General features: G+C 36.2%; 1 long non-coding RNA gene across 3 annotated transcripts in view; it reads right to left on the minus strand.

Annotated features, from left to right (window-relative positions):
- Positions 1-4,242, minus strand: part of LOC106044243 (uncharacterized) — a 217,930-nt gene extending 213,688 nt beyond the window's left edge. For all 3 annotated transcript variants that reach the window (XR_010830370.1, XR_010830369.1, XR_010830368.1), the window contains exon 1: positions 3,571-4,242. This is a non-coding gene — a long non-coding RNA (uncharacterized lncRNA). The remainder of the gene's footprint in view (positions 1-3,570) is intronic.
- Between the last annotated feature and the right edge of the window lie 11,214 nt (positions 4,243-15,456).

A 15,456-nucleotide genomic window follows, 5' to 3' on the forward strand; every position in this document is an offset into this window, starting at 1 on the left:
CTCATGATATTTAGCATTGATGCTATGTCACTTTGAATATTGTGTGCGGTTCTGGACTCTACAACACAAAAAAGATGTTAAGGTACTTGAAAACATCCAGAGGAGGGCAACTAAGCTGGTAAAAGGGCTGGAAGACATGTCATGTGAGGAGAGGCTGAGGACACTGGCTGTCCAGCCTGAAGAAAAGGAAGCTGAGAGGAGACCCCATTGCTCTCTACAACTTCCTGAGGACGGGAATCAGAGAGGGAGATGCTGGTCTCTATTTCCTGGTAACAGAACATGCAGGAATGGCACAAAGCTGCACCAAGGTAAATTTGGACTGGATATGAGCAATTTTTTTATTTTATTTTATTTTTTATTGTGAGGGTGGTCAAATACTGGAACAGCCTTCCTGAAGAGGTGGTTGATTCCCCAAGCTTGTCAGTGTTCGAGACATTTGGACCTTCATGAATGTGCTGTGGCATGTTTTCACAGTCCTGTTCTTCCCTTGGAAGTAATATATGAAACAAAATAACTATGACTGAGGAGTGAAAACAAAATGTCCCATTGTTTTTCAATATTTTCCATGTTTCTATTTAAGAATAAAATTTCTGGATCAGGACATCTTACAATGAATTCAAAGAAGCACTATGTGCAAAAAAGAGTGGCACATATCTCTAGACTTACTGTTTTTGACAGATAATTACTTATCATTGGAATACAAGATCCTTTGGGATCTTTGAGGAAGGAAATTAATTTTCTTGGTGTTCACCAATTTAAATATATAAAATTACATCTTTCTTGATGCAGTCTGTCATTTGAAGATGCCTGTATGTTTAGAAAGAAGTCACCCTGAATTCTGAATTGGTTGCCTAACCCATCAATGGACACTATATGTACTGAATTTCCATGTATTACCTGCTTACGTAGTGTGAAGCATGTCCTAGTCCCAGCAGGATGCATATGGCAAGCATCAGTGAGTGACAGGGGTCAGAAACAGGATTCTGTAAATAGCTGCATGAGCCCTGATTGCCTGCATAAAACATCTTCTTCCAGGTGTTTATGCAGAGGCTGCAATAGCTAGCAATTATGTCCTGTATTCTGTGGAAGAAACGGGGAGAGCTAATATTGCATACCACACAGGGACACAGACAACAGCACAAACTTTTAACTTCAACACCTCCTGTTAGAATATCCAAATGTACCTGGTGGTGACATTGCAATGACTTGTGTTCCTGCAAGGGCAAAATTCAAATACTGGCATGTTTAGAAGAGCTATGAACTGTATGTCAATTAATGCACAGGAAAGTTCATTGGGCCTAATTAATGCATTAATTAATATTTTGTCTGTGCTTAGAGCAATGTATCTAGAGTGGAAAACAGCAAAGCTTCATAAGAGAGGAGGGAGTTATTCTACTGGAAGATGTAACTCTACAAGGTTCTGAAATGTAGAGGTTTTAAAGGGATAGTGTTTTGTATTAGAAAACAGGGAAAAGCATTAAATTAGGATGTGTCCCACTTATTTATTTCTTTCCCTTACTCTGTACTAGTTGGACTATTTACATGCAAACAACATTTTTATTTCTTAAGAATTCATCTGCTGCTTGTTACCTGCCTGAAGTCAACATAATGTTATGTTTGTGAGATTTTAATCACCTCTACTGCAAACAATTATGAAATTATAAACAGAAGATTATGACTTCAAGTGGGATCTAAGTGGCAGGAGCTGATGAACTCTTAAAAGCAAAGATCCTGTTATAATGCAAATACTTCCAGTAATGAAGAAAAAGAAACAAAAATCATGTCAAAAATCTAAATATGAGCATCTGAATTATAGACAGCGGTGGGTCTTTCAGAGAGGGTAATGGCAATTGAAATAATTTCATAATAAACTTATAAAGCCATGCTAGCAATTACTGTATCTGTAATTCTTTTTTTATTAGTGGGATTTCTTTTTTTTTTTTTTTTGAATAAAACAGAATCTTCCCATTTTTTTGAAGAGAGTCTTGTCCTTTTCTTTAGATACCATGTGTGTTTCACAACTCTTATTTGTTTATGGCAGTTGCATCCAAGACAAGCAAGGCATTCGTGGTTTATACTACAGCATCTCTCTCCTTCCAGTTGAACAATACTGAGGAAGTCAGGAGCAAGCCTGAAATGTTCAACTTCAAGGAGACCAACAGAAGAGGCCAGCCAGCTTACGTGTGTGCAAAATCCTACATGACAGCACAAGTGCTCTCTGAAATACCTCTTCACCTCAGCTATTGCTGGCAGAGGGAATGGTTCTCCATCAGACTTGCTCTTTTATTTCAAGGCAGGACATAAGTAGAAAAGCATTTGACACTAGCCTACCTTCTCAAACAGTTAGAGTGATACTTCATCAGATGTACAGTCACTACTCTCTGTTTCACTGCTTTTCCTTGTAGGAAACATTGCATGTGTTACACTTAGCATATCTGTGCAGGTTGCATTGATATCACTCTCCTAACTGATAACTGCTTAACAATAATGGTCAGCTCAGTGATGACACTGTTCAGAAAGACCTGCTGTTCTCATGCATGTTGTAGATTTGGACTTCTCTGAGAATCCCTGGCACATCCTGACATACCTACTTGGAATGCTGTTTGTTTCCAGTATGCTCTCTGAATTGTACTCAGCTTCTCAGCCTCTGTAATAGGTAGCTGAATTTTTACAACCTTGCTGAATTATAGGTAATGTTTAGGGACTTCTGCGCAAGATTCCTCAAATTTTGCTTTATTTTTTGAAGTGTGCTTTATTTCTGGTGGCTGGGCAGGTGGCCTGAGAGAACAGTTCACAAATTGCACTCACTGCTGCCAAAGTAATGGGAGAACACTAACAGCTGCATACGCTTAAAGCATTGGAATAGGCTGCCCTGGGATATAGTGGAGTCCCCATCTCTGGAGGCATTTAAGAGATATGTGAATGTAGCACTAAGGGATGTTGTTTAATGGTGGGACTCAGTAGGTCATGTTGATGGTTGGACCTGATGACCTTGAAGGTCTTTTGCAAACTAGATGATTCTATGATTCTACGATTCTAAAGCCACTGTGTCCGGTGATCTAGTCCATTAAAGATGATTTGGCTCAGGACTGAGGTGCAGCCCATTTTCTAGGTCTGGTTGTAGCCAAAGTGAAGTCGCTGAGAGAAACCTAAACTAATCTCAGTTCTTCATGTCAGAAGATAATATCTGGACCACTGAAGTCCTGGTATACACATAATAACTTGAAAGATAAAGTATCCATAAGGTAGGATAGAGGTGAGACTAAGGATATGGCAGATATTACCCACATTAAACAAACTGATTTTTTTTATGATGCCATTGTAATCAGGTGATGTTGTGGTTTAACCCGGCTGGCAGCTAAACACCACACAGCCGTTCGCTCACCCTCCCCCCTCCCTCTCTGGGATGGGGGAGAGAAACGGGAAAGTGAAGCCTGTGAGTTGAGATAAAGACAGTTTATTAAGACAGGAATATAATAATAACAATAATAATAATAATAGTGATAATGATAATAGTATTAACAATAATAATGTGTAAGAAAACAAGTGATGCACAATGGAATTGCTCACCACCCGCTGACCGATGCCCAGCCTATTCCCGAGCAGCTGGCCCCTCCCACCCCGGCCAGCCACCCCTATATATTGTTTAGCATGACGTCAGATGGTATGGAATACCCCTTTGGCCAGTTTGGGTCAGCTGTCCTGGGTCTGTCCCCTCCCAGCTCCTGCTGCACCCCCAGCCTGCTCGCTGGCAGGACAGAGCGAGAAGCCGAAAAGTCCTTGGCCTGGTGTAAACACTGCTCTGCAACAATTAAAACATCAGCATGTTATCAGCGCTCTTCTCATCCTAATCCAAAACATAGCACCCTACCAGCTACTATGAGGGAAAATTAACTCTGTCCTAACTGGAACCAGGACAGACCAAATAACAGAAACCAAATAGAGGTTTCTTCAGAATTGCATCCTGAGAAAATGGCTGATAATGGTTAGATGATGGGGTTTGGGTATTTTTAATGGTTAGATGACGTGGTTTGGGTATTTTTACTTTGCTATTTGAAGTTTCAGTTACTTTAAACACATAATTTTCTGCCTTGTGGTGAGAGCGACACAGGCTTCATAACCAGATTCCAAATGCTAACAACAGGCATTCAGTGATTTTTTTCACTTTGAAGGACTAGCATAATGTTCAGTATGACTTTATTTGGTAATTAATACTTCCTACCTTGTTTGAAGTCCCATCCTCCAGGGCAAATAAATGCATAAAATTTTCATGTTTCACTTTTTAAGTAAATTTCTAGCTGTGTACCACAGAGAAAATCCTGAATATAGTACGAGTAAGTGTTTTGAAAATTCCTAAATCAGAAATTTAATAAAACAGAATTATTTTCAAAATCTCACAGAACTTCTATCTCCAAAATTTGTTTCAGTGTTAGGCTGCTGAGATCAAAGACAATGGAACTTCAGTCTCATTTACACAATGATTTGAAGGATTTTGTGGAATTTAAACAGATCCTTTACTACATCAAATTTGCCTTTAACTGATATATTTAATAGATCTTATCTAATCAAAACCTTCTGCAAAGAGCATGTATTTGAAAGCACATGCAGTTATACCATGTAAAGTCTTAATCCAGCTATAAAACTGTTCAGAACTCTGTATCTTACTGTGTTTTCTATGAAAACTATATGCCAACAGAAAGTTTAACAACTGTCATTTACATCTTATATATTCTTCCTGAAAAGCTTCCCTGTGAAACTAACAGATCTAGAGAAAGAAACTATTTCAGCTTTGGTCATAGCCTAGACAGTGTTTTTTATATTCTTGTTGCTCAGCCTTGTAATTGAATGAGAATTCTTACAGGTTGGGATTGTTGAAGTCAATAGACCATACGAGAAAATCATCTTCAAAAAAATTTTTCCTTGACTGCTAATGAGGATATGGAAATCAGAAAGTTAAATAAAATGCATTAATCTTTAATACATTTACAAGTCAGCAGCATGAATTTAGGGACCTAACTCAATATGACACTTTAATTTGGCACTTAACAATACTGCTTGCATGCATGTGTGTGGTTGTTTGGCTTTTGTTTGTTTGTTTGTTTTGGGGGGGTCTATTTAAATATAATGCCATGTTGTTTTGTTGTTGTTGTTGTTGTTGCTATTGTTGTTTTGCTTTTTTTTTATAGATCAGTGAAATTCCTCCAGAGATATAGAAGTTCAAGAAGAACTTCTTGAGATATAGAAGTATAAAATATACAGACATATAATAGCAACTTTCAAAGTGTCTTTTCCTAGTGCTCTCTGTAGAAATAATTGAATGTATAATGTATATAGCTTTTATATAGAAAGACATTAACATTTTCAATCCGTTTCCCATTTAGAACACTAAAAGAGATAACAAATAGACTACTACTTCTAAATGCAGTGATAGTGGCACTTTTGGGATGCTAGCATTTCCTAATGATTCTCACCCTTTTTTACCATAACTGCTTCATTTTCTCTTCTAAGGTCATACAGTGTACAAGCTGTGTTTTTAATAATTTTACTGTGTTTGTAATATCAGAACGATGTTTTAATGAGGACTCAAGTAGTAAAGAGATAGCAGGCCAACTATTTTCTCTGAGACACTTACCAATTTGAGATATACAACAATGGAAATTATGGTATTTTTTTCCATTCTCAGTCTTTGCTGAATGTTATTGAAACTTACAAATGCTACACTGTAATTGTAAAGCAATAATTATTCATTCTCTTATCATTCTTATGATAAGACCATATCTTATTATTCATCTATCTTATTTCATTCTCTGCTGCAGGAAACAACCAGTGCACTGTAACTGACATACTTCTCTATTATCGCTGTTTACTGTCTCCAGCCAAAAAGCAACAACAGAAGTTCATCCTTGGTCAGGTCCCAGTTGGGACTATGTAATTACCATTATGGGGGATCAGAGGCAATTAATTTTATTTCTCTTGCTTTAAAAAGCAACAGTCAAAAAAGGTAAATGGTGAAGCTTTTAATGCCAAAATACAATCCAACACAGAGGTTACCCAATTAAAATTTAAAAAAAAAAAAAAAAAGTCAAGCAACAGAAAAGTTAAAATAGTACTATCTCAGCTGGCTTACAGTTGTAAAACATTATGAGGAACAACACAAGCTCTGGGCAACCCTGGCTATACGTACAGACTGGGCGACGAGATGCTGCAGAGCAGCCCCGCAGAGAGGGATCTGGGGGTTGTGGTTTACAGCAAGTTGAATATGAGCCAGCAGTGTGCCTTGGCAGCCAGGAGGGCCAACCATATCCTGGGATGCATCAAGCACGGCATTGCTAGTCAGTCGAGGAAAGTGATTGTCCTCCTCTACTCTGCACTGGTGTGGCCTCACCTCGAGTACTGTGTGCAGTTCTGGGCATCGCAGTACAAAAAGGACATTAAACTGTTGGAGAGTGTCCAGAGGAGGGCGATGAAGATGGTGAAGGGCCTAGAAGGGAAGACATATGAGGAGCAGCTGAGGTCACTGGGCCTGTTCAGCCTGGAGAAGAGGAGGCTGAGGGGGGACCTCATCACAGTCTACAACTTCCTCGCGAAGGGGAGTGGAGAGGCAGGTGACCTATTCTCCGTAATCACCAGTGAGTAAGTTTAGGCTGGACATCAGGAAGAGGTTCTTCACTGAGAGGGTGATCGCACACTGGAACAGGCTCCCCAGTGAAGTAGTCACTGCAGCAAGCCTGTCTGAATTTAAGAAGCGATTGGACTGTGCACTTAGTCACATGGTCTAAACTTTTGGGCAGACCTGTGCGGTGCCAGGAGTTGAACTTGATGATCCTTATGGGTCCCTTCCAACTCGGGATATTCTGTGATTCTATGATTCTATGATTCTTATGCAATCTAAAGATCTATTGCAGGTTCCCAGCAGTTCAGGCATTCAGGCACTGCTATTATTAAACCCTTTTTTTTTTTTTTTAATTCAAGTAGTCACAAAGAACTGCCTTGTCTACTACAGCAAGCTTTGTTGCTTGATTGTTCTTACTCAAATCTTCGACTAGGAGGAGGAGGATGTAGCCTTGTATAGGTATGTGTCATCACGACTATCATTCCTCATCCAACATGTTTCCAGGCTCAGAATGCATTTTATTTTCAAAATAAGAAAACAACCATTGTAATAAATCCTGCTATAAAGTCAGTCATCACACACCTAATTTGCCATATGTATGAGTTGCAAAATAATTTGGACGATATGTAAGTTATATCCTTTCAAATATACACCGAATTTTATACAGAAAAAAAAAAATACTGTTCATGAAGATGACATAATACACAGAAGGCAATAGTTACTCATGATGCACATTAAGATTGCTGAGTAAGCTGTCAGTGATAAACATCAAATTTTTGTCTGTCCTCAGTGAGTTCCCAGCAGAAAAATAAAGCCTCCTTGAAAGTCAGTCAAGATTGACATGCCTTCTTTCAAAAACAATGTGCAAAAAAGAATGTGCTCTATGGGTAAGTGGATGGTAGGTTTGTTAGCTACTTTTCAAAGGAAGAGAGATTCTAAAATATGTGACAGAATCTTAGATCTAACATGTTATGTTCCAATATCCTTAGAAACAATGAACTCCTTAATCTGACAGCAAAACTATATGCCAGTTCTGATCCACTATGGTGCTCTTGAAAAGGAAACTGAGATTAAAATGATGTACATGCTTTCCTAAATGATCCATTTCTATTCAGATAACAAACCTCTCTTAACATTTAAAAATGTTATCTCATTTCTTTGAAACTGAATTGGCTTGTCAGTAGACTCTTTCAAGGAGGAATTGACTCAGGCTAGTTCAGAAGTTTATGGTGGGATAAACATGTACAAAATATGAGACGGTTAGATTAGATTATATTACATAGCTAATCCATTTAGTAATTTTTCCCACTTTTTATTTTTAAGTCTTTGCTTTTTGTTTTTATTGGATGCAGTTTTTAGTATTATCTGAAGTCGGCCAAATGAACATAGGGATTCTTACACTATACACTAACATTTCAGGCTTCAGTTTTTTTTTTTAACCTTCAGTACTGGGAGTCACGCACTTGCCTTACTACCTGACATCACCTAGACAAGGCAAATAACCAAGTGCATACTGGTCAGATATCCTGCAGTGACTCATCTGAAGGCTCTTACTTCATGCCCTCCCCTGTTATGGAGATCCGTGATAGCAAGGGCAGCATAGAATTGTTATCATCATGCACTTTAAAAAGCTAAGTGCTACACTGGTAGCAATGTCTGGCATTCAGGAAGCTAAAGTAGTAGAGGAGTTACACCATGCTGTTGCAGTTAGGGAATGTGTCCCCCAACCAGGGCCAGCACAAGGAATAAGACATCCTCCTCACTCATAATCTTGCACCTTTCCTGCTGTGCAACACTCACCCATTATACAGCCCAGGACCTGGGCTACCACCAGTAGATGACACAGCATGTGGAGAAGTCCTTTTATTAAACTCTAGCATGCAGTTTTAACACATAAGACAGTGCACCAACTCTCAGACTCAAGACTTCAGAAAATTAGGAACACTGTAAGAACAATGGTGCTTGCAATCTTACATTTAAGTTATGAGGTGTAATATTACACATGCAACATAAGTGTAAAGGTTAAGTTGGACTGAAAATCAAGGTCTTAAATTCATTAGTGCTGGTTTTCCACTCACTACATCTGTTTTACATTGGCATAACACCACTAGGTTTTCATTAGAGCATTTTCCTATACATCAGAGCAGAGAGGAACATATTCTAAGTACACATTTAGAACCACAGCCAAAGGCAGGGGGAAGGGTTTGGGAGCCACTCAGTGCTCAGTGTACAATAACAACCATCAGGAAAGTCTCCCTGGTATGAATGTTAACTTACTTTCCAATACATTTTTTTTTCCAATAAAGCCTAATATATGTTTAAAACAAGCCTATTAAATTACAGAAATCAGAAGTTATGTATATATGTTCCTTCCACACATAAAAAATATTTATTATCAAAGCACACATTAATTTGTGTGATAAGAGGGAGTGATATGGAGGTGGGTTGAGGTGGACTGTTTTGACCTGCCTTACTTATGCATCTCCGGGTAAACAACTTTATATTTTATGAATGGCTTCAGTTTAGATTCTGTTTTATATGGTACACCAAGCATCTGCACTCTAACTTGTCATTTGTGCAGTATACCACTATTGATCTTGGCAGAAATATTGAAAAACAAAAGACACAAATGCTTTGATAATAACATGCAATCTCAATTTCTATTTGGTTTTTATTTATTTTTTGTTTGTTTTTATTTATTCATTTTTTATTTATTTATTTCAAGAAAATGCTTCAGGAGTTCTGTCTGTTACAATCTGCCTTTCTGTTCCTAGAGCAGCACATTCAGTACTGACAGACTGGCTAAATACCAGCCTACCAGGAGAGGAATCTGCTTAATTGCCTGGATTCTGGCTTCATAAAACAGCTTTCACACCTTAAACTGGACTAGTTTGCATATGTGGCTGTCAGGTTTCTGGCTTACAAATGGAGAAATCAGCTGCTCCTGTTCTTTAAAGAATACCCAAGGGTACCAAACTTCATGCATAAAGTCAAAACATACAATCTGATTTTCATACAGAATAAGAATAACATATTTCGTTAATAAGACTTCTCTAAATTACAGTACCTATCCTTTTTTCCACTTTTTTATATACAGAAAACACCATAACATGGCTCTAGAAAGGAATTACATCAGGCTTCTAGTCAAAATTAAGATCACGCTAATTTTATAGCCAATCTCATTATATGTTCAATTATGTCAACTGGGTCCATTCAGACTTTTTACTAACTCCATTTTAAGTGTCATGTTTGAATTGTTTCTTTTTTATTTAATAAACAAAAGGTATTATGAAACGCCTGTCTCATGGCAGCATATATTGAAAAAAAAAAACTATCAGTCAACCAAAAATCATGTCTTTCATATCTGAGCATCAGCACAGTTGATAGATGTGGAGAAGGACAACCTTGTTGCTCTGTAAGCCACTGATTATTTTACCACCATATAATTTCCCATTTAAACACAGATTTGAGTCAAGTAAAATCAATTTCTTTACAGTAAATATGAATGTTAAATAACTACAAAGTTCCAGATTTTTTTTTGAAAGGTGAATGCTCTGTTTATAAATCATAGAAGAGGTTTGTTGGCATCAGATGTCCTATTAAGGAAAGAAAAAGAAAAAAATTCCCTGTGTGACCTACTTTCCTTTTGCCATACAAATTATTTTTCAAATAGAAGATTGTATACTTTTCTGCATTTAAAAGATATTACTGTATTCAAAAAACGTTAAAGATGGTGAGTTAATCTCTAAAATAATTAAATATTTTTTTCTACCTTAGATTCTGAATCTAAGCCCATCACTTTGTGAACTGAATGTTTTCCATACAAAATCAATATCAATAACAAAATCCTCACTGATTTTACAGCACTTTTCATAATTATCTTCAGATATCAGAATTTTGCCTGTAAGTTATTAATCCAACTCTTGTTTATGTGCATAGGTGATACAATCGTTAATTAAGTAATTACCTGGTATTTTTTCAACACAGTGCACGAGATGATTGGTTCTCTTTTCAGGAACAGCTAATCAATATTTCTTCTTATACTCCCATTTATTTTGTAATTCTGACCTTATTTATTCCAGTTTCTTTCCACTAAACAGAATAATAATTATTACTCAATAGACTTTGTGATATTGCTGTCACTGTAGTAGGGCTCAAAGGTGAATAGTTCATCTTTGCAATATCCTAAGTAGATAAAATCTTTGGAGAATGAAGACCTAGAGAAAAACTGCTGTCTGGTAGAAAGTGAAAGTCTTTTCAAATGTATGAACAAATTTTAAAGATTTTTCTATTTTTTTAACATTTCACCAAAGCAGTTTAGCTGGACAATAGTTCAGATTCAAAGGGAAAGATCACAAATACAAACGGGTTCACTCTTTTGGAAGAGGGAAAATGTGACTCAAACAAGCCCAAATGGTGTAGAAACAGCTCTAGTCACTAAACCATCATATAAAAGAAGTATAACATAACAATCATCACTGTTTGAAGAGAAAAATTTCAGTCATCTGAAAACAAAGGCAGTTTCAGGCAGTCACAATGATATAAGTTGTAGACAAATGTATGCCAAACTGAGCCCTAGAATATCCAGAGTAGAAGCTATAAAGAAAATTGTGTGGAAAAACAAATTTAAATGTTAATTCTTAAAATTTTCAACTGTTTGTGAGATTTTAGGACAGAAATTAATGAAAGGATTAACTTGACTACAACAGAAGGCTAGCTCCTGATATAATACAACAGTAAGTATAAACCAAGCATTTAAGTGTTTTTTCCATCAGTAGATGAATGTTTTAAATTCAGCAGAGCCCAGTGTGAAACAGATGAGGCACAAATATATCTGTAAGTCTTTCTTTCTTCAACATTCTTTAAGCTAAAATGAATAGCAGAATGCCTTCAGGTAAGAGCAACACATAGGGGGATATCATAGATTTTCCTTGTCTGTGTCTAGAGTTCCTGGCTATCTTCACATCATCTTTGGGAAAACATATTTCTTGGTCTCAAGTCCTGAACTAGTCATTTCTTCATCACTCTAAGTAACCTGAAAAGTAAAAAAAAAAAAAAAAAAAAAAAAGGAATAATTTCAGTATCTTGATGACTGACAATGGTTCTCAAAATTTAAAATGTATAAGGAAAGAAGTTGAAATGTTTTGAAATGTTTTCTAAAAGTTGTTGTTATGTCTCCTACTACTTGTGTTTCATTTTGCTTATATTATTTGGAAATTTAAACATGGAAATTTCAGAAGCCAAAGGTCAGGTTTTATATGTACGCCTCATTTATTTTGCAGTGACCAGTTCTAAAAGGCCAGCAGTGATTTTTATCCAATGAACACCAACTAGAACCCTGGGGAAGTACAATGTCCACTGAAGTTCACTGAAATTTATACCTTGTTGTAGCAACTCTAGCTGCTGTGAGGACAAAAAACTTATTTTCCCACTTAGGCAACAAGAAGTAAATCTTACTGATTTCCAACAGCAAAAGCAGAATTAAGTGAAAGTCTAGAAGGAGAATAAATTCTTATATGTATGCTGCACATGGTACTTCCAGATTTTCAGACAATTGCCTTCTGTGGATCACCAACTCCACAGTATGTTAAACATGCAGCTTTGAGCCATACGGATACACAGAGGGGAGGATAGAAGCAATGAAGCTATAGTTTATGCACAGGTTATCTTTAGTTTAGTGAGAAATCAACAAACTGTACATTTGAATTCTTCTGCCCTGAATCTACTTTGGTCTGAAAACAAGCCATTAGAAGTCAGTTTTCTTTCTCTTTATTCTCACAACTTGACAGACCGAAGAAAATGAAAAACAGAAAACGTCTATTTTCCCTTCCTCTTTTTCTTTTTCAATTTCTTCTATAAAAGGGAAAAAAGAAAGCCCAATAAATATAGCTGAGGGAATGATGTCTGAGTTGTTGCTACACTGCACATATTCTTATAGCCTTCTAAATCGTAAAATGTTAACAGCAAAACTAAATCTTGACATGTTGATAGCTAAAACCATACTGCAATATGGCACATCAATTGCCTGTTATGTTTTTGAGGACCAAAAAATATTCTCTTCTGTACCATTAACATAAATCAAACTGGTTAAATCATTTTAATACTCCAGGTGCCTTTTTTTTTTTCCTCAGATGGCACAATGGTTGATGTCAGTACTGGTGGCAGGGGAGAGGGTGAAGAAGGGGGGAAGGGAAATCATATAGACTGTAGATTTGCAGAAGGGTTCTGTACACAAATCAAGTTCAATAGGCTTGTCAGATGAACATTTCACATTAAACAAAATAATAACCTGTCATATGATTTTAAACAGCTTCTTTGTATTTTTTCTTTTCCTTTTTTCTTTTCTTTTTTTTTCAGGTTTCAGAAGAGCAATGCAGAGTTGTAAGTACAGCATCACAGCTGAATTTCTCAAATTAAGAGTAAAAACCTTCTTACCCTCGGTCCTTGCCAGATGTTGATTTTGACAGGAGAAAAAGTACCAAGTTTTTCCAAAACCTCAAAATAGGTGAATTATAGCTAACACAAAACAAACAAATAAATATAAATAAAATCTCTAATTCTGAGGCCCTGGAAAATTACAGCACACAAGTAACGTTTCCTGACCCAGCAAAAATGTATTCATTAAATAAATAGCGAAAACAGAAACAACAAAAAAAATAAAACCTACAACATGCCCAATTGATATTTGCCTGCCTTGGATATTTGGAGGTCTAAATCTCATGCCTTAAGTAGCCAAGTTAGGACCTCAGCTTCCACTCTGTTAAGTAGCCCTAACTGATTTCTCTCAAAGCAGCTCTATTCAGTCTCTGATAAATATTTAAGTCTCTGTTGATGGTAAAAGATCTTGCTGGAATTCCTCTACTCAGAGAAGGAATGGAGCTCATAAAATCGCAGGGTTCATTCAAGGTAATCTGTCTATGAATTTGTTTTTTCATAAGAAATTCTGTTTCTTGAGCTGCCTCAATTTCAGACCACTAAAACTGTAATTAATGGTAATGGAGTGACTAGACCTCATTTGCCTGATGACTGCACAGTCCACCTGGTGCCCGTTCTTATACTAGGGTTTGCTGCTGTGTTCAAACATGATTGTATGGGTTGGCAGTTAAGAGATATGGGTTCATTTCTGCCATTCTTTATATATAAATTTGACGTTTGTTTCACCACCTGTGCCTCAGTTACTCCTGACTGTACAGAGAGCTGAAAGGAAAATAAGTAAATAAATAAATAAATAAATAAATTGAATCTCTACGTTTTGTGGGTTTTTGCATAGGGTGCATAGGTGTATCCTTGTTGTAGATACCAAGCATAATTATGTTGCTTATAGCTAATTCTCTTTGTATCACAACATATTACAGAACAGTTATTAAAGACTATATTTCTCAATGTCTTTAAGAAATTAGTTTCTGAACCTGTTCATATTGAATTTGACATCAAATTGGTTTATGATCACAGCTTAATGCATATAATTCTTTGAGTCTGTTCTTGGTATAGCAAAGAGTTTTCATTGTATTTTACTCTTCCTTCATTGTAATATTCAGGTTATAGTTAATGTATCATTAAATGAAACACAGTAAATGTATAACTACATTCAGAATAACTCAGAGTAAGATTTTACTATAAGATACTATTACAGAAACAGTGTGTATTTGTACATGAAGGAGAATTCAGAGAACTATTTGTTAAAAGAGTACCTCGAGTTTTCAATCTCACTTTATAAATTACATTCAGGATCGACAGCTCATTAACAACTCATTATGGATACTGAATATTACACAAACAGATGCAGTGCAGCAAAGGACACAAAAACTGAATTCATGAAAGGGAAAACATGGAGATATTTTTCCAGTTGAAGAATACGACTTCATTAATCGTATTTGGGTTATTTTCTCTGCATTTAAATTGCTGCAAACAGATACAGTGATAACTATCACTTCTCAGTACCCACAGAAAAATGTATATGGTGTATGTAGATAACAGACCAGTTGTATAAACAGGCAGTGTGTGCCTTCCACAGACTAACCGATTTAGGAATTACAAATTAGTAAAATTCCACTAAAGTGGGTAATAATGAAACAGGAATTCAGTAACTGTTTTTGTATCATTTGTATAATGAGCTCAGTAACCTTCATAGTGCAGCCTAGGAAATATTAATGCTTTGTAGCATTGACAATTCTCAGAAAGTTACAGTGATAACCAACCCATTGCTTTTGTTTATTAATACAGATAAGAATTCAAACGAATGATAAACAGAAAGGTAAGAAAACAAGGATACCTTTCAACCTGCATCTTTCAATTTTTCAGTTCCACAGGTATTGTTATTTTTTAGGTCCATCAGATCAGACACAGTGATAGCTCCAGGGGATGAAGGTTAACACATATTCCCCATGTTCTAATATCATTTCAAAGGAGGTGGTGTTACTGTAGGTACACTGGCAGCCTTGGATTACACAGTTCCACAAACATTTAACTGTACAGTTGGATAAAGAACTCCTGTCAGACAGAAACATCGATACTCAGATTATTTAAATTAGGAGAATTGGTTAATATTAACCTTTTGTTCTTCTGAAGTAATATAAGTAACATTTAAGTATGAATTAGTCCTTATTCAAAGCTGACTTCTTTAAAATAATCCAGGATTTAGCACAGAAAATACAGTAAAAAGAAAAGATTATATTCCTATCTACTAACTAAGGAATTAGAAATATTTAAGAGTTATGTGTGTTTTGTGTCTTAGAGATTCTTTTTTACTTTGCTATATATATAAAGCAAATATATAGTTTAGGACAAGGTCAATTTGTACAATGAAAAATAAAAGCTGATACACTTCTTTTTTTCTTCAAGAG

This window comes from Anser cygnoides, chromosome 3, assembly GCF_040182565.1.
Source record: "Anser cygnoides isolate HZ-2024a breed goose chromosome 3, Taihu_goose_T2T_genome, whole genome shotgun sequence".
In the NCBI taxonomy this organism is placed as follows: domain Eukaryota; kingdom Metazoa; phylum Chordata; class Aves; order Anseriformes; family Anatidae; genus Anser; species Anser cygnoides.